At 37.1% G+C, this 25,151-nt stretch overlaps 1 long non-coding RNA gene across 4 annotated transcripts in view; it reads left to right on the top strand.

The window, feature by feature from the left end:
• Positions 1 to 25,151, top strand: part of LOC145524755 (uncharacterized) — a 402,061-nt gene that overhangs the window by 214,031 nt on the left and 162,879 nt on the right. Inside the window, exon 5 of one of the 4 annotated variants that reach the window (XR_014067806.1) lies at positions 8,145 to 8,196. The exons of the other annotated variants lie outside the window; for them this stretch is intronic. This is a non-coding gene — a long non-coding RNA (uncharacterized LOC145524755). The remainder of the gene's footprint in view (positions 1 to 8,144; positions 8,197 to 25,151) is intronic. 4 annotated transcript variants of the gene reach the window in all.

Below are 25,151 nucleotides of genomic sequence, written 5' to 3'. Positions count from 1 at the left end.
TAATTTTCATGCAACTAGAACTCAGGATTCAAGCATATGAGTAGGCTCCATAATTGAAGAGATCTAATAGCTTCCTGGACAACTAGGTTGGAGGGGACAAAGGCAAGGTGGGGAGAGTGAAGAGTGGCAGGGGAAAGTCCAGCTATTAACTTGGGGTTCAAGCTGATTAATTCCTTCCATATTGTCAAGAGCAGTGGATATCATGTCAGTGTACCAAGAGGTAGACCAGATAGATGTGTGTGTGGGGGGGGGTTGTGTGTGTGTGTTACTTATTGTTTTTTTCTACTTACTACACTGTGACCTTGGGAAGTTATAAACCTTTCTAAGTGGCAGCTTTTGTTTTTGTCTTGATGTCTAATCTGAAAATGGAGATAATGATGATATTTACACAGTTGCTATAAGGATTACACTTGAAAATGCCTGCCATTCATGTAATGATCCAAAAGTTCCTGTAGTTATGGTTATTCTTAATAATAAGAATATAGTTTCAGGCCAGAGTTGTACAAGATGTAAGCTTGACCTAATGCCAAGTTCCTTGAGTTGCCTCTGACTTCAGGACTTTTCTAGTAAAAGAGGTGAAGGACAGAGTTTTTGTGGCAGAATAGAGGCAGCCATCATGCAGCTTGAGCTGACAACTGAAGGTTTGCTGACAAGTTAGGAGGGAGGCTGATACTGAAGACTTCTCAGCTAGAATCCTACATTGTAAGAGAAGCATCAGAAGTGGGACCAACACCACCCGAAGTGGTCCATTGATGCTGGAGGGAGTGACTGTTTCACGGAGAAGAGTGAGGGCTCAGGCAGAAGGCTGCCTCTGGAAAGCAGGGTTTGCAATCCATAAGAAAGCAAGGTGACTGTTTTTGTGGCGTCTATTGAAAAACATGTAATTTACAACCCTTTGTTTATATTAAAATAAACATGTACATTGTGGAAGAAGATGTACATTTTTGAATATATGTCTAAACAATACCCAAGACTATAAAGGTATTTTGAATTTGAAGTTTGCCTCTTTGGTCTATAGCCCCAGACCCTCAGTATAGACCTCTGCACCCCTCCAACATGGGAATGATTTCAATGATGATTTTAGAAACCCTGGTTTAATAGCATAGGTTCTCTTGACTTTGGAATCAAATATATTCACCAAGTGAATAATCTCGAACACATCACTTAACCACTGTGAACCTATTTGTTAAATGGAAATAAAAATGTCAAACACAAGTATTGGGAGGATGAAAGAATGTAACTTTGGGAAGCTCCATGAATTTGGTCTGGAGTGGATGCTAAATTAATGTAAAGTCCCCCACCTTTTTATACATTGTTATAAAACCAACTGGAAACCAGTGATACCTCCCGTGTGTGTTTCTTTTCAGCAGCATATCATTAGGTGAGCACAGAGTGCAACAAAAAATTATGAAATGCAATCAATCTATTTAATAAAAATGGAGACAAATTACAAACATAAAATTATTCATAATATACAGAAATAATTAGTTCACTATTCACAATATCCTGTTTCTAAAATGCCCTAAATCAAAATACTCCACTGTACCTTGTGACCTTTATTGATCTAATTTATAGCTTTTTGTTGTTTACCAAGACCATAGATTATCAAGGCTAGGCAGTATTAGCCAAGGAAATCAGGACTCATCTAATGAAAATACAAATTTCACTTATTTTCCACATGTTATAGTTAAAAACCAAGTTTACTTCAAGTTCAAATTAAGGTATTGCAGAAATTTACAGGTTGGCATTTACAAATATATGTGGTGATTAGACGGAGCAAATACTATCTTGTTACTTAAAAAAATTCTAAATGAAGCTCAAAGAGGTGAATTGAGGGTAGTTAAACAAATGTGCTGCTTCACCTGGTAGGTAATAAAGTTAAGGAGCTCATTAATCCCAGCAGTGTTATTAGTTAAAAACATAAGAAAGAAGAGGCAGCATAATATGCTGCAAAGAATCAGTTGTATCTGGGTTTCAGTCCCAACTCCACTAAATATTACTCAACTGTACAATTTACAACGTCTTTGTTTATGAAGATGGGCATAAAGATGTTCACCTTATAAGACGGGTGTTAAGACAGAAAAACAGATGTTTGCAAATACAGTCCTTGCACATGAAATGTGCTCCATAAATGCTGTTTTCCTTTGAGTAAGTTTTAAGAAAATAAGGAAATAAGGATCATCTACATGTCATTGTTTTCCAATTTTTTAATCCAAAAATTCCACTCTTCCATTTCTTTCTCCCTAATGAACCTGAATGCAGTAGTTTATTATATGAAGATTTCTGCCAGATAAAAGTATAAATATGTCAGTTTGTATGTATATAAAACACACATACATTTGCTTTAAAATTGTTGAATGCTGACGAGTGAGAATGAGGAAGCTGAACATATTAGTAAGTTTAATGAGAAATAACTTTTCAAGATGGGGAAATGTGATTGAGGTTACCACAGCAGCCAGATTGTGTATATTCAGGTGCAAAAGTGAGGGGAGATGCAAAGCCTGCCCATTACCAAGCACTTAGCTGCTAAGCTCTGAGTCTCAGTTTAATTCCATGAGAACTAGATACCTTGAGATTACCACTTGCCTATGCTATTATGTAAAGGAAGATATATTTCCATGAGCTATCAAAATCTCATATTTTCAACATATGAAAGACTTTTCTAAACTGGTTTTCTCCATCCTTTTCTTCCTAGACTAGTGAAATTTCTAAACGAGGTCTTTCATTAAGGATCTGATATCATGCACAAGTATCCAATCACAAATAAAATAATTGTCAAAGACACTGTAATTATCTGAATCTATTAGAAATTTATATGATGATATTTCTCAGGAATATGAGTTCAGCTTTAGTCTATGAAATATATATTGTCAACCCCAAAAGTATTCACCATTTAGATTTCTGGATTCTTTGCTGACCTGTCTGTCACATGTCACCATGGCTAAGGCAGATGAGTGATGAATGATGAGATTTGGGGAAAAGATCAGAGCCCTTTGAAATAAGCCTCTTTCTCTCTTTTTCCCTCTCTCTGTCTCTCTCATGCTCTTTCATCTCGTTCACTCTTACTTTGCTCTCCCTTTTTACTGTTTTAAGATAATAATAGTTTATTGAAAACTTTGTATGAAACGGTAGATGATCTGAAACCTAGAGAACATAGTCTTAATTCCTCTAGTAATCCTAGAAGATAGATGTTTATTATTTATTTTTTGAAGTATCATTGATTTACAATGTTATATTAGTTTCAGGTGTACAGCATAATGATTCAGTATTTTTACAGATTATACTCCATTAAAACTTATTATAAGATAATATAATATAATTATAAGGTAATAGCTGTAATTCCCTGTGTTATACAATATATCATTTTTAGTTATCTATTTTATGCCTAGTGGTTTGTTTCTCTTAATCCTATACCCCAACATACACCTTACCACTTCCTCCTCCTCATTGATAACCACTAGTTATTTTCTTATTCCTGTGAGCCTATTACTGTTTTGCTTTGTAGATTTGTATTATTTTTAGATTTCATGTATAAGTTATATAGTATTTGTCTTTCTCTGACTTATTTTACTAAGCATAATATTTGCTAGGTCCATAAACATTGCTGCAAATGGCAGAACCTCCTTATATTTATGGTTGAATAATATTCCAGTGTATATTCTTCTTTATACATTTATCTGCTGATGAACACTTAGATTATTTTCAAGTCTTAGCTATTATAAATAGTGCTCCTATGAAGATTGAGATTCATGTATCTTTTGGAATTAATGTTTTCATTTTTTCCAGATATATACCCAGGAGTCGTATATACCATATGGTCATAATGGTTGTTCTATTTTTAGTTTTGGAGGAAGTTTCATACTAATTTCCATCGGGCTATACCAATTTACATTCCCATCAACCATGTACAAGGGGGCCCTTTACTCTTCTCCAACATTTATTATTTGTAAACTTTTTGATGATAGCCATTCTGAGAGGTGTGAATTGATATCTCATTATTATTTTATTTGTGTTTTTCCAATGATTAGAGACATTGAGCATATTTTCATGTGCCTGTTGGCCATTTGTATGCCTTCTTTAGAAAAATTTCTATTCAGGTTCTTGTGCTCATGTTTTCATTGCACTGTTTGATTTTTTGGTTTTGAATTGTATGAGGTGTTTATATATTTTTGATATTGGCCGCTTTTTCATCATATCATTTGCAAATATTTTCTCCCATTCAGTAGATTGCCTTTTAGATTTTTTGATAATTTCCTTTGCTTGCAAATGCTTTTAATCAGGTTCAATTTATTTACTTTTGCTTTTATTTCTTTTGCATTAGGAGACAGATCCAAAAATATTGCTACAATCTAGGTCAAAGAATGTTCTACATATACTCTCTCCTAGGAATCTTATGATTTCAGGTCTTACCTATAGGTCTTTAATCCATCTTGAGTTTCATTTTATATGCACTGTGAAGAGTGTTCTAATAGCATTGTTGTGCAAAGAGTGTCCCAGAATCACTTACTGAAGAGACTAACTTGCTCCACTGTATATGTTGCCTCCTTTCTCATAGATTACCTGACCATGGATGTATGGGCTTATTTCTGGGTTCTCTGTTCTGTTCATTGATTTGTCTGTTTTTGTGACAGAACAGTGTTGTTTTGATAACTGTATCTTTGTAGTATAGTCTGAAGTCGGGGAGGGTAATGCCCCCAGCTTTGTTCATTTTTTTCAAGGTTGCTTTGGCAGTTCAGGGCCTGAGCAAGCACCCACAGCTCTGCTTGGAGGCAACCTCCAGAGCAAGTCCCCTTTGTCCCATAACCAATCATAACCAATCACTGCCCCCAGCTTCCACCACCTCTGCCTAGTTGTAGAATTAATCTACAGTCCAGGTGGGGCTCACAGGTACTCTGATCATGATATCAGGGAGATGAGCTGCGGTAGCTGCCCTCAGAGATCTGGGCTACTTCTGATTTGCTGCTTGAGTAAATGCCAACATTGGCCGCTGCTGCCTCTCCCAGGCTCTACCCCAAGACCAGATCACCTCTGTGCCTCCCAGTCAAGTTCTTCCTCAGTTGTGACCACCACAGTTCCAGTGCTGCACCATAACGTGGAGTGGAATAGCAGTAGAGCATTCACTCCACTTGGGCTGGGGCTCAGGGGTGGGCAGGAGCAGGAAACCAGGCAGCGAGTAGAAGAGACTTCTCTCCTCCCTGCCTTGGGGGCTCGTCTGCAAGCACAGTCTTCTCACAAGCGGAGTTCAGGCTTTCTGAAGTTCTTCTGTTGGTCCCAGTGGTCTTCCAACCATGCCAGGGGGTAGGTCTCCCTCATATAAGACCTCAAGACTGGGGCATCCAATCTGTGTCTCAGACTGTTCACTCACCATGACAGATGTCCATCCATGGGGTCTCCCTCCCTTTTTTTTGAAGTCCCTTCCCAGGGGCCAGGTTGTTAACTCATTTACTTTTTTTTTCCCCTTCATCACGTGTGTATCTTTCTTAGTTTTAGTGGTGTAGGAATCCTTTTGCCAGTTACCAGTTAATTTTTAGTGATAATTATTCCATGTGTGGATGTATTTTTGATGTGTTCCTGAGGAGAGATGAGCTCTACATCCTCTTATCCACTATCTTGTACAAACTTCTATTCTCTCTTCCTGAAAGCTGTTTTACTCATAGTAGAAGAGAAAAATGTGTTGATATAGAATGTCATAGGATCAAAATTAGAAAAATATAGTGGTTCATATAGTGCTTTCTGTCTCTGTCTCTCTTTCTCTCAATAAACTGTGGGGGGAAAACTGTTGGTGAATAATGTTTAAAAATCTTGATTGCAATTGGAGATTTCAGAAAACAAATTTATAAAGGAAAGGAAACAGCATAAACCTACTTAACATTCTAATGAAGGTGATCTGGCTTTGACTTTTGGCCTACCTGAACCTGAAGGAATCAGGCAGGAACCTAGCTACATGCAGTATTTCGTATTGTATCACATATGTAGCACCAGAAGTGTCATTTGAATTGCAAATTAAATGCTCTCTATAGTTTTGCTGATTCTATAAGCTGTATCAGTGTCTTGAATTATCTGCCTTTTAATTTTCCAAGTGGTTTATAGCAAAAACTGCTTTAAATGACTAAAAAAGAAAGTCTTCTCAACACAAAATGAAAAAAAGCCAAGGTTGTTGATAAAATTATAACCATAACAATAACAATAACACAACTAATTTTACAAATGACAGAGCTCTTTAAGAAGCAGCATGATGGGTTCTGGACTGTGGAATCATGCACATCTGGGTTAAAATCCTGTGGTGTAACCTTGGGTGAGTTATTTAACATTGGCTTACTTTTGCATAAAATAGGAACATTAATAGTATCTACTTAATAGTGTTGCTCTAATCATTAAATATAGTAATATTTATACATTGCTTGGTACCAAACAGGATGATAACTATTAGCACTGCTTGCCTTATTTTTACATTTTATAAAGATCTAAAGTACATTTGAGGAAGCTGAAACACAAATCTTGAGTTATTAAGTTAATAAGAGATAGAATCAGAATGTGAATTTCAGATATTTGGCTTCATCTTATTCTCATTCTTTATATACCATCACAAATTGATTCATGGTAATGCCATTTATCTACCCAGCTAAGATTCATCAGTAATCCCTTTTAGTTCCACTTATATTAGAAGAGTAAATTTAACTGCACTTTTTGGGAACTCAGTACATTCAAAAAGATATTATAAAGAGAGTAAAGCCTAAGCATAGTGTTATAACTAGAATCCAAAAACTAATTCCATAAAATATAGGGTTGCACCGTTGTGCAGTTATTGGAATGACCAGCATTCTTGCTGATGAGAACGACTGGACAACTACCATATCGTAACTTATCATTACTCATGACACATCATTGCAATATTTTACTATAGTTAATCACCTTTGGATTAAAAAAATAAAAGTTAATGTAGATGTGATGTAACTCCAAGAGTAACAATACTAGTAACTATGGCAGGGAAAATGCTGCCATAAACACTGAAAACAATGGTTTGCCGTATCATTTCATTCCTGGGACACACATAAGAAGACTACATTTCCCAGCATCCTTTGCATAGGTAGCAAAAACAAGGAGGACTACATTTCACTGCTTCCCATGTGTGTGGTTATTTGATGTCTGGCAGATAGAATGAAGGTAAAATAGATTCAAGTAACTTCCAAACCAGGCTTAGAAAAATCCTATACAATTCTTTATTCCTCTTTTTACTTTCTGTGGTGACCTCAGAAAACACAATAGAGATGGAATATTGATTGGGAGCAGCCAGGGTGCCTGAGTCATCACTCAGAGAAATGCTAGGAAAAGCCTCCCAACTCACACCAATTGTACCTGACCGAGATACAACCCTTTGTTGGGTTAAGACTGAGATTTCAGAGGCTGTATATTTCCACAGCCTAGCCTACCCTATCCTATCTTGGCTATTACAGCAACTAGCATTGAGGACTGACTTTGTACCAGGCACTGTATCAAGCACTGTTTATATCTAATTTAATTATCTTGAAGATAGAGAAATAAAATAGGTATTACATTTATAGCCATTTTTCAGATGAGAAAGATGAATCTTAGAGCAGTTAAGTAATGTACCTGTGATTAAAGAGTCTAGAAATGACTGAGCTGGAATTTGAATTCATATTCTTATCAATGTATTTCCAGAGACTGCCAGGTTAATAAATAGGAGAACTGTCCAGGAATTAAGCAAATAAACCATAGTTTCCAAATAAGAAATCTCAGTAGGGTGATCTGCTAATCTGTTGGTCATGAGGTCCTGTGTGTGAGGGACCTCTGAAGAGCAGGACGCGAGTCACAGAGCAGAGCATGGTAGTGGGCAGCTTGGAAGCCTCCAGGATAAATGCAGAGACAACACAATCTTCAGTGACGGTGCAGAAGATAGCTATATGATCAGTTCTACGAAACATTTCTGTAGGTGGAGAGAATCTTTTGACCTAGATACTTAGAGGAAGTAGAATCAAATTTGTAGAAATATATAATGTGAAAAATATTTTCTATTAATATGAAAGTTTGTTAGGCAGAAATGATGGAAGACACTCATTCCCCAGTCATCACTGTACCGTATTTCACTGTGCCAATTCAATGACAATGATTCCTTGCATTTGTAGAGATCACCTGGTAAGACTTTTTAAGATGAAGATAACCAAGGAAACATCCAGTGTAAGTTAATGGTTTAGATTTTTAGAACCTCTTTTGTTTAGTTGTACATAGTGACTTTTTATGGATGTTAAAGAAGTTCCTCTGGAGAAGGGAATGGCAATACACTCCAGTATTCTTGTCTGGAGAATTCCATGGACAGAGAAGCCTGGCAGGCTGCAGTCCATGGGGTTGCAAAGAGTCAGGCACGACTGAGCAACTAACACACACACACGCACACACACACGCGCGCGCGTTAAAAAAGAGGTGCTACACACAGTATTAGCCATACTTTTGTGTTACAATAAATATATGCTATGCTATGCTATGCTAAGTCGCTTCAGTCGTGTCCGACTCTGTGCGACCCCATAGACGGCAGCTCACCAGGCTCTGCCGTCCCTATACACATGTCAATTTGAAAAAACATAGTCACAACCTAAATGTTGCGAGTTATGTTTTATTCAATGGGAATTTTTAGGACTTCAGGCCCGGGAGATAGCATCTCAAATAACTCTGAGAGAACTACTCTGAGGAGGTGGAGGAGAAATCAGGTTATATAGAAGTTTGCTACAAAGGCCAGGTAGTCTGAACATCAAAACTATTTTTGTGAATTAAAGAAAACCAGATATCTCAATTTAAGGAATGTAGTGCTTTGCTACATATGGGAAGATGCAAGAGCCTGGGATCACTGGAATCACTCCTTTCATATGCATCTCAGCTATCTGGAGCCAGTATCCTGCATTTTCACATCCTAAGTTACTCAGAGCTTACTGTAGGGAGTGGCTGCAGCCTAATGGCTGCCAGATTGCAGGTATTCTTCTTCTTTGTGAGTGCCCTTAGGGCTTAGAAATGCACATTAGGAGCGTCTGAATCACTGATGACTGTGGCACACTTGTTTACTGATATGGCAGGAATACTACATTTTCCACACACATAAAACGTATATGTGAATACATATAGAAAATATATGTATATATGTACATGCCCATACATAGATGTGTGCATGCATGTGTGAGTATGTGTGTACTCTTGTATGTCTGGTAACTAACGTAAGCTTAAAAATACATTGTCTCCTCTATGAGGAAAGAATTGACAAAGCTTTCAGGGACAGATGTTTCCTGCAAGACGCACAGCTCAATCCACTGATGAAAAAGCTCTAAAGAAGCATCTATGACATCAGGTTCTGTTTGAGCAAATAATTTTACTAATTTCACAATAAACAGTTTTTGAGCATTTACTAATTGCCAATAGCTTGATACAAGATTAGGACAAGAGTTAGAAAATACTAACCCTCAAATATGGGCCTCCCTGGTGGCTCAGTTGGTAAAGAATCTGCCTGCAATACAGTAGACCTGGGTTCAATCCCTGGGTTAGGAAGATCCCCTGGAGAAGGAAATGGCAACTCATGGCAGTATTCTTGCCGGGGAAATCCATGGACAGAGGAGCCTGGCAGGCTACAGTCCATGGGATCACAAGAGTAAGACATGACTTAGTGAATAAACCATGGCCACCATTGCAACACTCAGATACATGGGTTATATTTTTTTATAACAGTAAACTTCTGCTCCCAATCAGTTTTGTTTGGGGAAAAAAAAAAAAAGAACATATATTGAGTGCCTTCCATATGTCTAAGCATTCTGCCATTACAGAAATTCACGAATGGATTATATAGAACTCCTACCTCAAAGGAATTGAAAAGCTAGTGGGAAGACTAACTATCCTGGGTGTTTGATCTGCTTTTGTTTTCCCTCTTTCATTTTATGGAGAAATCTAAGTTTCCCACCAAGGTGCCTTAAGTGATGCCTTGCACCATGCATCCCAGAAATTTGCCATTACTGACCTCTCTGTATCAGGCTCCAAAGCTCTGAAGGAAGGGGATTCAACTGTTTCTGGCTTGCAACATATCAGAAATAAGGTGTTAATTCACTTTCTCTTAAGATTGCTAACTAGATGTGCAATATTCTATTTCATCCTTAGAAGGGAAAGCTGGCTCAGTGCATATTTTAGAAAAAGATTTTAAGATGTCTTTCTGTTTAGTCATTATTGCTACATCTTTTATATTCCAGATTGGAAATATTAGGTTTGTGGAAGGCAGCAAGATATGTTTCCTCCTTGATTTTCAGGGTTAGGCTTTGAGTCAGGGAGACCCATGGATTTGGACTCAGTTTCCTCACTCTTGCCAGAGCGCAGATGACCTAAACCTGTTCTCTCCTCTGAGGCTGTCACAAGTATAATGTGGGATTAAACTGCATAATACATTGAAAGCAATAAACAGTAACTGTTTACATTCTTAATATCATTTCTTATTTATGCATCACAGAAACTAATTCCTTTTGTTCCTGGAAATACGTCAATCTTCTCACAGTGTTTTCTAAGCTATTTAAAATTGTCTATCAGATTTGAATTCCGTATTGATAGATTCAAAGCGTGGTTTGGTTTATGGGTTGGAAGGGGAAGAAGCAATTTATAAAGGTACTATTTCATAGGATATCATAACTAAAGTCTGGCTTACTTTAAGTCTTTGAAATATTTTTCCCATAAAATTTACTTTTAATTAATGTTTTAAAGGTTACATACATAATACATTAGTAGTTTTCTTTTGGTTTATATTTTTGCCATCTAATGATCCTTTAAAATTTTATTATTGGATTATTTCCCTTTAGTGTTCTTAAAATATTTTTATACAAACATTTATGAACATATATATATATATATATATATATATATATAGGATCTGCTATGCTTTACACTAAGATAGGACATCTCAAAGTGACCTGTAGACTGTGAAAGTCCTTGTGACTTTCAGGGACTTCATGAGGTCAAGACTATTTTCATAATAGTACTAATTACTAAGAAATAGTACTAACTACTAGAAAATATTGCTAATACTAAGAAATCATTTGCCTTTTAAGCTGTGCTGACACTTGTACTGCTGGTGCAAAATCAATGGTGCTTAAATTTGGTGACCTTTAGCATGAAGCAAGGCAATGGTACCAAACTGTACGAGTGTCATTGCATCCTTCAGCATTGTTTTTAGTCGCTCTAATTTTTTAAAGCCAATTCACTTAAGTATATCCTTGATGATATAGTAAAAATCATTAGTTTCATTAAATCTTCAATCCAGAGAACGTATATTTTGCTTATTTATACAATGAATTAGATACTTTCCTGTTGTGTTTTGAAGTATGTTGGTTGACTCAGTGATGGAGGCACTGGTTTGATTGACTTATGAGTTGAATGAGTCATGTTTTCAAGGGACATCATTTATACTTGAAAGACCAATTGGCAAACAAAATTATGATTATTTAGACTTATTTATTTGGTAGACATTTTCTTGAAAATAAAGAAGTAAACCTGTCACTTCAAAGAAAACACTAACAGTATTTGTTGCCACTGGTAAAATTCAAACTTCCAAGTAAAAGTTGGTATTTAGGAAACTTATTTCACTACTGTCAACTTGACATCTTCCAATACCAGAAGACTTCTGTTGAGATAACAGTGTTGCTAGTAAATGCAATTTTGTCATCTTATATAATGACATATAGACATTTAAAAGATCTGCATAACTCAATGAATCAATATTTTTCTAAATGCCTAATGTCTAATATAAAATCATGCGTGGGTCAAAAATCCATCAAAGTACAGAACAGACCAATAGATTTTAACATAACACTAAAGGTTCATCGACATGTTTTCAGATGCTACACTGCAAATAACCTTTTAAAAACTCCACTTGTCTAGTTTTGGGGCAGTATCAATTATCTGAAAAAAGCTATTAAAATACTCTTCCATTTTCCAACTATGCATATTTGTAAGGCTGACTTTTCTTCATATAGTTCAATGAAAACAACATATCAAAACAGATTGAATACAGAGGCAGGTATGAGAGCTTAACAGTCTTATATTGTTATATTTTATATTTTTAAATATTTTATATATATCTTATATCTCATATTTTTCAAAAGATGCAAAAATGTAAACTAGTCTATTTTATTAAGTTTTTAAAAACATAGTTATTTTTCATAAAATTGCATTATTCATGCTGATATAATAGGCTGTTGATTGTTATTTTAAAATATATTAACAAATTATTTTTAAATTCTTGGTTTTCATCTCTAACATAGCAAATATTAATAGAGCCCACATAAACAAAAGATTTTTGAAGTTTTCAATAATTTTTAAGAATGTAAAAGCATCTTGAGACCATAAAGTCACAAATTTTGAGAACTGGTGCTTTAGAGAATTTGCAGCAAGTGCAGATGAGAAGTAAAATCTATACATAATAGCTTTATTCTCTGTTGACTGAATGGCTTTAGATCAGTTAGTATGTCTCAGTATCCTTACTAATAAAATGAATGTGAATACACTCAATAAATTTATTTTGCCACTTAAAAGATTTATTGGCTATTTGTTGTAGCTATTATTATGATGGACAAATCCAGGAATAATAAAAATATAGACCCAGATTAATTATGCTGAAGGAAATTGCTAATATTGTCTTTTTAAACCATTCCAACCATAATGATTGTTGCCTCAAACCCTGGGCATGGTAAAAGCAGCTAGTGAACATTTTCCATAATTTTATTATTCCTTCTTTTATCTCCAAAGTCTTGAGGAATTACTTCTTCATAGAGCCTTTATGTTAATGGCCAACAGTAATCTCTTCTCTCCTGTAGCTATGCCCTACTGGTACTTCTGCTTATTCATTCAGAGGTCAGCTGTGTGTGTTCCTTATGGGCAAATGAGATGTGTCTAATATCTTTTGTGTTCCAACACTTTTTACCATAGTTGCTAGTTCATTCAGGCTGTCATAAAAAAAATCATACACTGAGTGTCTTAAAGAACAGAAATTAAAGAACGAAGTCCAAGATCAAGGTACCAGTAGACCCAGGGTCTAGTGAGAGAGCCTGCTTCCTAGTTCATGATGGCACTCTCTCTGTGTGTCTTCATGTAGTGGAAGGGGCCAGGGAGCTCTCTGAGGTCTCATACAAAGGCACAAATCTCATTCATGAAGCCGTCACTGTCATGACCACATCATCTCCTAAAGACCCCACCTCCAAAAACCTTTCAGTAGAGCTATGATTGATTAAACAGGTCCTGATAAAAAATATATAAATAAAAGAGGAGCTTTGTACTCTTCCTTCTTTTTCTCTCTCCCTCGCATCTACATTTTCAGCAGCTTGCTAGTCTATCTTACATATATTCAACATTAATATGAAAATTTTTATTTATTTAATTCTAAGATGCCAGTACTTCTGAAATTCATCATCGATTTAACCACAACTCAGAGCAGAGGGATAGAGGGAAAAAAAATATAAAATGATCTTAATTTTTATCAAATGAAACAATAGTAGTATAAATTTATCTACACAATTACAAATAATACTGTTCTTTAGAATGACTATCAACAGTTTAGTCTAAATCTTCTTTACATTGTAAAAAGTCTTATGCAAGAATCACTTTTAGACACCAAACAGTGTGCATATTATCATGGTGACAGTATATTGATTTTCATAAATTCTGCTTGTCAGCCAGACCATTTTGTCATATTTCAGGCTGATATAATAATTTTGAGCCAAATAAAAAAATACCTGGGATTTTCCACATTTGGATGGACTTGACATTCTGAAATTTCTGTAACTAGATTACACATTATGGGAAGTGAAATAGTACTATTGCAAGTCAGCCAAAGGCTTTTGACAGATAGATGTTATGTTCCTGAGGAGGTAGTCCTTCATGGTGCATAAATTGGTCACACTAATCTCTCCTTGGGCTGAAAATATGATTATCCATTCCCAGAAATTTGACTGTTTCTACTGACTCTAATTGCAATTCCTGCTGTATGATAGACAATCTTTGACATACACAATAACTTTTTATTTCAGTCAAACTTTGTAATACTGTATAATCTTCTTGAAGACACTTTAAGTGACAATTAGGTGTCCAAATTTAAGTCAGAATTTAACTGTGCAATGTTAACAAAGTAATCCACCTCAGGTAACAATAATATGAATATAACAAACTGGTATGCTCACAGGCAAGACAAAGATTTCACCACACACTACTCTGCCTAATGGCTGCATTTTTATTTTTCACAAAAATTATAAATAAATCCCAATTTCAGATATTTTAAAATGAAAAACAGGTATTTTTAAATCAAGAAGCTATCGTGTGTGTGTATATATATATATATATATATAATTTTATTACTTTATGTTTATATATATATATGTATACATATAAACACACTTTATAACATATATGTAGTCTATATAGTTTATACTGTATATAGCATATATTTAAATTTAAAATATGAGTTTGTTAGGGATTGTATATTATTAATAACACTGTAGACAGTATGGAATCTTTCCAAATAAGTAACACTATTGCAATAAAATGCTGAATGAATAGAGATAATTGATACTTTTTTCTAAAAATACATATCTGTTGCTTTTCTTAAAACACACACACACACACAACCCTTATATGTTATTTTGGAGAAAAACAGCACTTAAGAACATGGCATTGTTAAAGAAAAAAATTTCCTGATGAGTTAAAATAGTAAGGCAAATTTTATTGAGGACTATTGCAATAGGTATAGAGACTACTGCTGCTGCTGCTAAGTCACTTCAGTCGTGTCCAACTCTGTGCGACCCTATAGACGGCAGCCCACCAGTCTCCCCCGTCCCTGGGATTCTCCAGGCAAGAATACTGGAGTGGGTTGCCATTTCCTTCTCCAGTGCATGAAAGGGAAAAGTGAAAGTGAAGTCGCTCAGTCGTATTCGACTCTTAGCGACCCCATGGACTGTAGCCTACCAGGCTCCTCCGTCCATGGGATTTTCCAGGCAAGAGTACTGGAGTGGGGTGCCATTGCCTTCTCTGATAGAGACTACTAAGGTGGTATTATTCAGTGTGGTAGAAAGATTTCAGCTCAACTCTGATTACGACAAGGAGAAGTGGGAATCTAGTGCCAACGAATGCAATTGAAGGTAATGGTGAATTTCTAGCTTGACCAACTTGACTGGATTCTTACTGAAGGCAGGCCAGAGTTACCAGACATTACTTGGGTGGTATGAAACCTGATCAGATATGAAGAGTGATCTGATATTGTATATGGGGGGAATCAGGTTAAGTCAACTTTGCAGAATTCTTGCTGGAACCGGGTGTTGTAAAAACAGACACAAGAGTCCAAAAGTTTAGGAGAGAATTGGGAAGAGAATTCAGAAGAGCCTGACTACAGTTTAGCCAAGAATAGATTTTGTTGGCCTATGATTAGAGGCAAAAAGAAATAGTTAAGTTATATTAAATGGTGAAGCAAGACAAGTTTTCAGTTTTGCATTCAAGCAGCACAGAGATAAGGAAATCAAGGAAATGGAAAGAAAAGTGATATTTTGATGAAAAATATAAAGCAAGATGTTAAGAGATTGAATCCTAGGGGGAAACTGGTAATAATTCTCAAGGGCAAGTATACACAAGGGACCTTGCAAATAGGAACATCTAGTGTTCTAAGTTGTGTGTTAAGATGTATAATAATTATCAGAATTCCCTGTTGTTTATCCCTTACCACTTATGAACACTGCTTTGGTAAAATCAAGAAAAAGTCATTTTGCTCCTTGTTTGACTCAATAATAGTGTTGAGTGGAGAGATATGAATACCATCTAGAATGGATGGTGAGAGAATCAGGGATCTCACAGAAGCATAAATATGAAGTATGAGGTTACTGGAGAAATACAAACTTCCTGAGAATTATGAGGTCAGTAGAATGGGGATATTTGCATTTCTCATTATGGAGAAGACACTTCAAGGAATATTCACCTCTTCTACTTGAGGTATAATACAGTCATAGTCAAGTGTACATTACTTAAGTATACAATTTGATGAATTTTTGCATATGTATATATTCACACAGCCATCACTTGATTCAGGATATAGAATGTTTTCAGCAACAAGAAGGCTATTTGTCAATTAGTAACCCAAAGGACATACCACTATTATGGCTTCTATTATTAAAGTTAATTTTTTTGCAAGGCATTTTATTTATTTTTTTTAATTTATTTATTTTAGTTGGGGGCTAATTACTTTACAATATTGTAGGGGTTTTTGCCATACATTGACATGAATCAGCCATGGGTTTACATGTGTTCCCCATCCTGAACCCCCCTCCCACCCCCCTCCCCATCCCATCCCTCTGGGTCATCCCATTGCCCCAGTCTTGAGCACTTGTCTCATGCATTGAACCTGGAATGGTGTTCTGTTTCACATATGATAATATACATGTTTCAATGCTATTAATGTGTGAAGTATAAAGAACTATGAAGTCAAGTGGGCCTTAGGAAGCACTACTATAAACAAAGCTAGTGGAGGTTGGAATTCCAGTTGAGTTATTTCAAACCCTAAAGATGATGTTATAAGTGCTGCACTCAATATGCTGGGATATTTGGAAAACTCAGTAGTGGCCAGAGGACTGGAAAATGTCAGTTTTCACTCCAATCCCAAAGAAGGTCAATGCCATAGTATGTTCAAACTACCACACAATTTCGATCATTTCATGTGCTAGGAAGGTAATGTTCAAACCCTTCAAGCTAGGCTTCAACAAACAGTACATGAACCAAGAAATTCCAGATGTACAAGCTGGATTTATAAAAGGCAGAGGAACCAGAGATCAAATTGCCAACAACCACTGGATCATAGAGAAAGCAAGGGGATTCCAGAAAAACATCCATTTCTGCTTCAATGACCCTATTAAAGCCTTTGACTGTGAAGATCACAACAAACTGTGGAAATTTGTTAAAGATATTGAAATACCAAACCACCTTACCTTACTCCTGAGAAACCAGTATTCAGGTCAAGAAGCAACAGTTTGAACCAGACATGGAACAACAGACTAGCTCCAAATTGGGAAAGATTTATGTCAAGGCTGTATATGGTCACCCTGCTTATTTAACTTACATTCAAAGTACTTAATTTGAAATGCTGGGCTGGATGACTCACAAGTTGGAATTAAGATTGCCAGGAGAAATATCAACAACATAAGATATGCACATATACCCTAATGGTATGTATTTATTATCACCCTAATGGATAAAAGTGAAGAGGAACTAAAAAACTTCTTAATGAAGGTGAAAGAGGAGAGTGAAAAACCTGGCTTAAAACTCAATATTCAAAAAACTAAGATCATGGCATCCAGTTCCATCACTTCATGGCAACTAGATGGGGGAAAAATAGAAACAGAGACAGACTTTATTTTCCTGGGCTCCAAAATCACTGTGAATGGTGATTCCGTTCAGTTCAGTTCAGTCGCTCAGTCGTGTCCGACTCTTTGTGACCCCATGAATCGCAGCACGCCAGGCCTCTCTGTCCATCACCAACTCCCGGAGTCTACCCAAACCCATGTCCATCGAGTCGGTGATGCCATCCAACCATCTCATCCTCTGTCGTCCCCTTCTCCTCCTGCCCCCAATCCTACCCAGCATTAGGGTCTTTTCCAATGAGTCAACCCTTCGCATGAGGTGGCCAAAGTATTGCAGTTTCAGCTTCAACATCAGACCTTCCAATGAACACCCAGTATTGATTACAGCAGTGAAATTAAAAGACGTTTACTCCTTGGAAGAAAAACTATAACAAATTTAGAGTATTAGAAAGCAGAGACATCAGTTTGCCACCAAAGGTACATCTAGTCAAAGCTATGGTTTTTCCAGTAGTCATGTATTGACGTGAGAGTTGGACTATAAGGAAAACTGAGCACTGAAAAATTGATGCTTCTAAACTGTGGTATTGGAGAAGATGCTTGAGAGTCTCTTAGACAGCAAGGAGATCAAACCAGTCAATCCTAAAGGAAATCAACCCTGAATAGTCATTGGAAGTACTGATACTGAGGCTCCAATACTTTGGCCACCGGATGGGAAGTACTGACTCATTGGAAAAGATCCTGATGCTGGGAAAGACTGAGGGAAGGAGGAGAATGGAGTGACAGAGAATGAGATGGTTGTATAGCATCACTGAATTAATGGAAATGAGTTTGAGCGGCTCCAGGAGTTAGTGAAGGACAGGGAAGCCTGGTATGCTGTAGTTCATGGGTTTGCAAAGAGTCAGACAAGACTTAGCAACTGAGCCACAACAAAAAAGTTTTGCAAAGCATTTTTCTTATTTTTAAGTTAATTTTATTTTAGTTATAATGGAACAAGTTGATTCCAGCAAGCTGGAAGCTTTGACAGTGACAATCTATGTCATCATCAACTGTGATATACTGTAACCATGCAGTTGACCCAGAACAATACAAGATTGAACTGCATGGGTTGGATACACTTTTAAACAGTCCTTTTTTTCCTATAGTAGATATTACCATACTATAAGATCAATGTTTGGTTGAATCCATACATATAGAGGAATCACTGAAACAGAGGAACATGATATTGAGAGGGCTGATTATAAATTGCATGCAGATATTCAACTGGGCAGACAGTTGGCATCACCTATCCTCCATGTTGTTCAAGAGCCAACTATATTTGTGTGAAGCATTTACTCTTGGCTCATATTTTTTCCAAGCACTTTAGTAAGCGAGAGATTGGTAGATAGATAGATACTGATAGAGTATTTATATATTTATAATTATAATTGAGGGAATTGAAGAACATGCATGTTAAATAGATGGCCCAAGGCCACACTACTGGTAAGTAATGGAGGCAGGATACAAATCCAGGCAATTTGACTCGAGCCAGAGAGTTTAGCCAATATTGTCTTCCATAAATTCTCTCTTCCAATTCGTATGGCTTTCAGATTTTAACTACTTGCAGTATGTTTTACTGAAACATTGAGCTCTAATAGTGTACAGACCAGGATTTCAGCCATGGCTCTAGTAGTCTCAGAACAGCCTCCAACCAAGGGTCATCCTTACATCTCTATCTTTGGTGGAGGAGTCATGATTTAAATACAATTCTCTCTTATAGAGAAACTCTTGAGCTTTCTACAGAGAAGATGAGGCTGTATTTGGTAAGAGTTTCTCACAAAGAATAGGATTTTCTACCACTACTGGATAATCTATCACCATGACATTCCAACTAGTTCATTTACATGAAGTTTTATTTCACAATACCCTCAGAAAATGAAATCAAGTAAACTATTCAAGTTCTACCAAAATTATTCATAAAGTTATCCCAGATTCAGATTTGACTGCCCAGAACCTATAAGTATGCAAGATGACAAACACTGCCTACTCTTGTGTTGTTTTCATATACTTGGAGACCAAATGGTGTAACACTGGAGTGGAATGCAAATTTGTGCCTAACAGTGAGATTATTATACAAGGTTATGTATAGGAAACTTCCTTGTTGTCATCCAGAGCTGTGTGGCCTTCCACTTAAGGCTCATATCCAGTGGGTTATCCCAGTTTGACCATCTAAGTAAATGTTGTCACCATCCACTCTGTCGTTTTGCTTCTGTTAACTGAAACCTAACTCCTTAGGGGCAGGAACCTCCTTGCTCCTTCTAAAAACAGTTCATACATTCTTCATATTTTAAACTATCTCCTACAGATTGAGCTTCCCAGGTTGCTCAGTGGTAAAGAATTCACCTGAAATACAGGAGACACAGGTTTGATCCATGGGTTGGGAAGATTCCCTGGAGAAGGAAATGGCACCCCACTCCAGTATTCTTGACTGGAGAATCCCAAGGACAGAGGAGCCTGGTGGGCTACAGTCCATGGGGTCACAAAAGAGTCAGGCGTGACTGAGCAACTAAACAACAGTCTACAGATTACTATATGAAAACAAATACAGACTGTACATTTGAGGAATTTCCAGGGTTATCAATTCCTTGCAAATTCTCCCCTCACTGTTGTTCCTTCACTTTTGGCTTAGCCCCTGCTCTCATCAATAGTGAAAGTCTATTTCAATAGAGTGCTAAAGAATTGATGCTTTTGAACCGTGGTATTGGAAAAGACTCTTGAGAGTCCCTTGGACGGCAAGGAGATGAAACCAGTCCATCAAAAAGGAAATCAGTCCTGAATATTCATTGGAAGGACTGATGTTGAAGCTGAAACTCCAATACTTTGGCCACCTGATATGAAGAACTGACTCTTTTGAAAAGACCTTGATGCTGGGAAAGATTGAAGACAGGAGGAGAAGGGGACGACAGAGGATGAGATGGTTGGATGGCATCACCGACTCAAAGGACATGAGTTTGAGTAAACTTCGGGAGTTGGTGATGGACAGGGAGGCCTGGCGTGCTGCAGCTGATGGGGTTACAAAGAGTCAGACACTACTGAGCGACTGACCTGAACTGAACTGACTGAAATAGATTTTGAGTCTTCTCTAGTTCAAGATGATTTTGCCATTGAGGTAGTCATTCTCTCATGCTTCAGCACAGAAACAAAAGTTGTAGAACAGAAATGAGTAGAAATATGAACCTAGTGTCCTATTTGTCCCAAATGGGACTGCTTGCATGTGGAAATTCACTCAACAAAAGACTCTCTTCTTGGCTATGTAGTCAGTGAAGTGAATTTGATGTGAATAAACATCAGAGTTGTGGGTACAGAGAGCACTGGACCAGGAGTCACAAAGCTGGTGAAATAGCTTAAATTCTGTTTTCTAAAAATTGTCTTTGACTTGCTATTCACTATGTACCAAATTCTAGCAAGTAAATACTTGTCCCACATTATATATAGAAAAATTGATTTAGAAAGAAAAACTGGTTTAGAAAGAATACCCAAGGCACTTTCCTAGGGCCATACCAAATAGTCCTTTCCAGTTTTAAACTCATATCAGTCAAACACCAAAAGAGTAAACAGATTTCCTGCACCATTCTATACTGCTTTCAATATACCACACAGTATATTATATATACTTCAAATAAATAGCTTCATTTCTGTACTTATTTAGGCAGAAATATTTATTGAATACCTACTGTAAACCAGGAGCTATGCTAGGTGATGAGTAGAAAAACAATGAACAAAAATGTCATGGTCATTGACAACAAGTCAAGGGGGAAGACTGATATTAGCCAAATTATCACCTATGTAGGTCACTTACCAGTGACAAGGAGAGGTCCATTCAGCTATGGAAACATGTAATAGTAGAATATGAGCCAGACTGGTAGTGTCAGGAAGCCTTCCTTGAAGAAGTAACAACACTACTGACAATTAAAGGATGAATAGGCAAAGTTGGTAGGAGGCAGGAGAACATTTCAAGACAAGGGGATAGCATATGCAAAGGCACTGTGACAGCCAAAACTTTGGTTTGACTCCAAGGCCGTGTCTAGAAACAGAGGTCAAAGATGAACACAGGGCAAAATAAACCTTGAAAGGTAAATGAGAATATAGCTTTATAAGTCCTTGTAGGAATTTGCATCTCTACCCAAAGTGCAATAAAAAAGTATTTAAATAATCATATTTAATGTGAACAACTCTATGTTTCAAAAAGATCAAAGAATATAGCCAAGAAAAATCTGAAGAAAAACAAAGCTTAACTACTTAGACTATTAGATATGAGGACCTACTGTAAACCTAGAGTGTCTAGGGGCATGTGATATTATTGCAAGAATAGACAAAATAAATCAGTGAAACAGAATAAAGAGCTTAGAATCAGATCCATGCATTTAAAGTGACTTGATTTATAGTAAAAAGATTTCATTGCAGTAACAATGAGATAAGAATGGATGGTGTTTGGAGTAGTGTTAAATAGTCTTATGAATTTGACACACACAGAGAAAAAGGTCATGACCTCCTACTTATCAACACATAAAGTGCAACTCTAGATGAACTGTATGTAGATCTGTAGGTTGGTGCAAAAATAATTATGGTTTTTGCATTGTTGAAATTTGCTACTTGATATTGAAATACATTCTAAATAAATGTGGTTGTGCTATACATCGTTTTAATGTTCACTTGCTCATTGGAAGGACTGATGTTGAAGCTGAAACTCCAATACTTTGGCCACCTGATATGAAGAACTGACTCATTTGAAAAGACCCTGATTCTGAGAAAGATTGAAGGTGGGAGGAGAAGGGGATGACAGAGGATGAGATGGTTGGATGGCATCACCAACTCAATGGACATGAGTTTGGGTAAACTTTGGGAGTTGGTGATGGACAGGGAGGCCTGGCGTGCTGCAGTCCATGGGGTCACAAAGAGTCGGACACGAATGAGCGACTGAACTGAACTGAACTGTCACTTGATGTTTTTTTGCTAATGAGTTATTACTTGCTGTTTCTTTTATATTTAGTTCAGACTATGGAAATGATGTTAGATGGAAAGCAAATTCGAACAATTTTCTTATTTGAGCTCAAAATGGGTCATAAAGCAGCAGAGACAATTCACGACATCAGCAACGCATTTGGCCCAGAAATTTGCTAATGGATGTGCAGGACAATGGTGGTTCAAGATGTTTTGCAGAGGAGACGAGAGACTTGAAAATGAGGAGTGTAGTGGCCAGTCATCAGGAGTTATTAACAATGACAACTGAGAGCCATCATCAAAGCTAATCCTCTAACAACCAGATGAAAAGTTGATGAAGAACTCAGAGTTGACCATTCTACAGTTGTTTGGCATTTGAAGCAAACTGGAAAGGTGAAAAACTCAATAAGTGGGTGCTTCATGAACTGACCACAAATAAAAAAAAAATCATTTGAAGTGTAATCTTCTTTTATTCTATGCAACAATGAACCATTTCTCTATCAGATTGTGACGTGCAACGAAAAGTGAAGTGTAAACAGCAAGCAGCCACAACCAGTTCGGTGATTGGACCACGAAGCTCCAAAGTACTTCCCAAAGCCAAACTTTCACCAAAAAAAAGATCATGGTCGCTATATTGTGGTCTGATCACTACAGCTTTCTGAATCCCAGTGAAACCATTACATCTAAGAAGTATACTCAGTGAATCGATGAGATGCAACGAAATCTGTAATGTCTGCAGCTGATATTGGTCAACAGAAAGGACCCAGTTCTTCTCCATGACAATGCCTGACCGCATATCACACAACCAACCTTTCAAAAGTTGAACTGAGAGGACTATTTGCCTCATCCATCATATTCACAGGACCTCTCACCAACCGACAACCACTTCTTCAGGCATCTTGACAAGTTTTTGCAGGGAAAATGCTTCCACAACCATCTGGATGTGTAAAACACTTTCTAAAATTTTGTCGAATCCCAAAGCACAGAGTTTTATGCTACAGGAATAAACAAAGCTTGTTTCTCATTGGCAGAAATGTGTTGGTTGTAATGGTTCCTATTTTGATTAATAAAGATGTGTTTGAGCCTAGTTATAATGACTTAAAATTCATAGTCTGAAACCATAATTACATTTGCACCAACCTAATGTGAAAATCACTGCTGATGGTGACTGCAGCCATGAAATTAAAAGATGCTTACTCCTTGGAAGGAAGGTTATAACCAACCTAGATACCATATTGAAAAGCAGAGACATTACTCTGCCAACAAAGGTCCATCTAGTCAAGGCTATGGTTTTTCCAGTAGTCATGTACGGATGTGAGAGTTGGACAGTGAAGAAAGCTGAGCACCAAAGAATTGATGCTTTTGAACTGTGGTGTTGGAGAAGACTCTTGAGAGTCCCTTGGACTGCAAGAAGATCCAACCAGTCCATCCTAAAGGAGATCAGTCCTGGGTGTTCATTGGAAGGACTGATGTTGAAGCTGAAACTCCAATACTTTGGCCACCTCATGCGAAGGGTTGACTCATTTGAAAAGACCCTGATGCTGGGAAGGATTGGGGGCAGGAGGAGAAGGGGACGACATAGGATGAGATGGCTGGATGGCATCACCGACTTGATGGACATGGGTTTGGGTAGACTCCAGGAGTTGGTGATGGACAGGGAGGCCTGGCGTACTGCGATTCATGGGGTCGCAAAGAGTCGGACACGACTGAGCGACTGAACTGAACTAATGTGAATAGTAAACTGGTGAAAGTGAAAGTCGCTCAGTCGTGTCCAACTCTTTGCAACCCCACAGACTATACAGTTCATGGAATTCTCCAGGCCAGAATATTGGAGTGGGCCTTTCTCTTCTCCAGGGAATCTTCCAAACCCAGGGATCAAACCCAGGTCTCCCTCATTGCAGGCAGATTCTTTACCAGCTGAACTACAAGGAAACTGGTAACAAGAACCAAAAAGCACCTATGGGTTGGGGCAGACAACAATACAGGAGTACTGTTTTATTGGGCCATACCACCGGTAATAGTCCTTTCTGGTTTTAAACTGGTATCAGTCAAACACCAAAAAGCTACACAGTTTTCCTGCACCATTCCATACAGCTTTCAATTTAGTAATCAAAACATTTTTGGTCAGGACATAAAAAATACTAAGTATAAGGAAGATATTGGTAACTTTTACTACATTTGGATTAAGAATTTTGATACTTAAAGTGAAAAGACAAGCCATGGAGTGTGAGGAGTTATTTATAATACATAAACCTAACAAAAAATTTGAATCCAAAATACAACATTTTTCTTATGCATTATTAGGAAAAATGTAAGCTATTCAATAGAAAAGGAAGAAAGAATGCCTAATAATCATTAGTCATTAGAGAAACACAAACTAAAGCCAGAATGTACTACCATTATTAATTATTAGAATGACTAAAATGAATAAAACAAATGATACCAAGGGTTGGCAAACATATAGAACAACTGAAAATATTATACAGTGCTAATGGCAGTGTATTTTGCTACAACCACTTTGTAAAATTTGTAAAACTATCTGTCATCATCTACTAAAGCTAGGCACATGCATACCCTATGATTTGGCAATTCCACTCCTAGGTTTATACCCAACAAAAATCCATACATATCTTCATCAAAAGACGTGTGCAAGTACATTCCTGGTAGCACTATTTTTAATAGTCTCAGACTAGAAACTACCCCGTAGTAAACTGCCTTATGGGCTCCAGTTCTTTACTCCTTCCTGGGCCACATCCTTTCCCATGTGATTTAGACATTTTGACCATATACATGGGCAAAGGGTACGTCCCT

Source organism: Giraffa tippelskirchi, chromosome 10 (assembly GCF_054371585.1).
Source record: "Giraffa tippelskirchi isolate mGirTip1 chromosome 10, T2T-mGirTip1v1.2.pri, whole genome shotgun sequence".
Taxonomy (NCBI): domain Eukaryota; kingdom Metazoa; phylum Chordata; class Mammalia; order Artiodactyla; family Giraffidae; genus Giraffa; species Giraffa tippelskirchi.
This window is presented reverse-complemented; position numbering and strand designations above follow the sequence as displayed.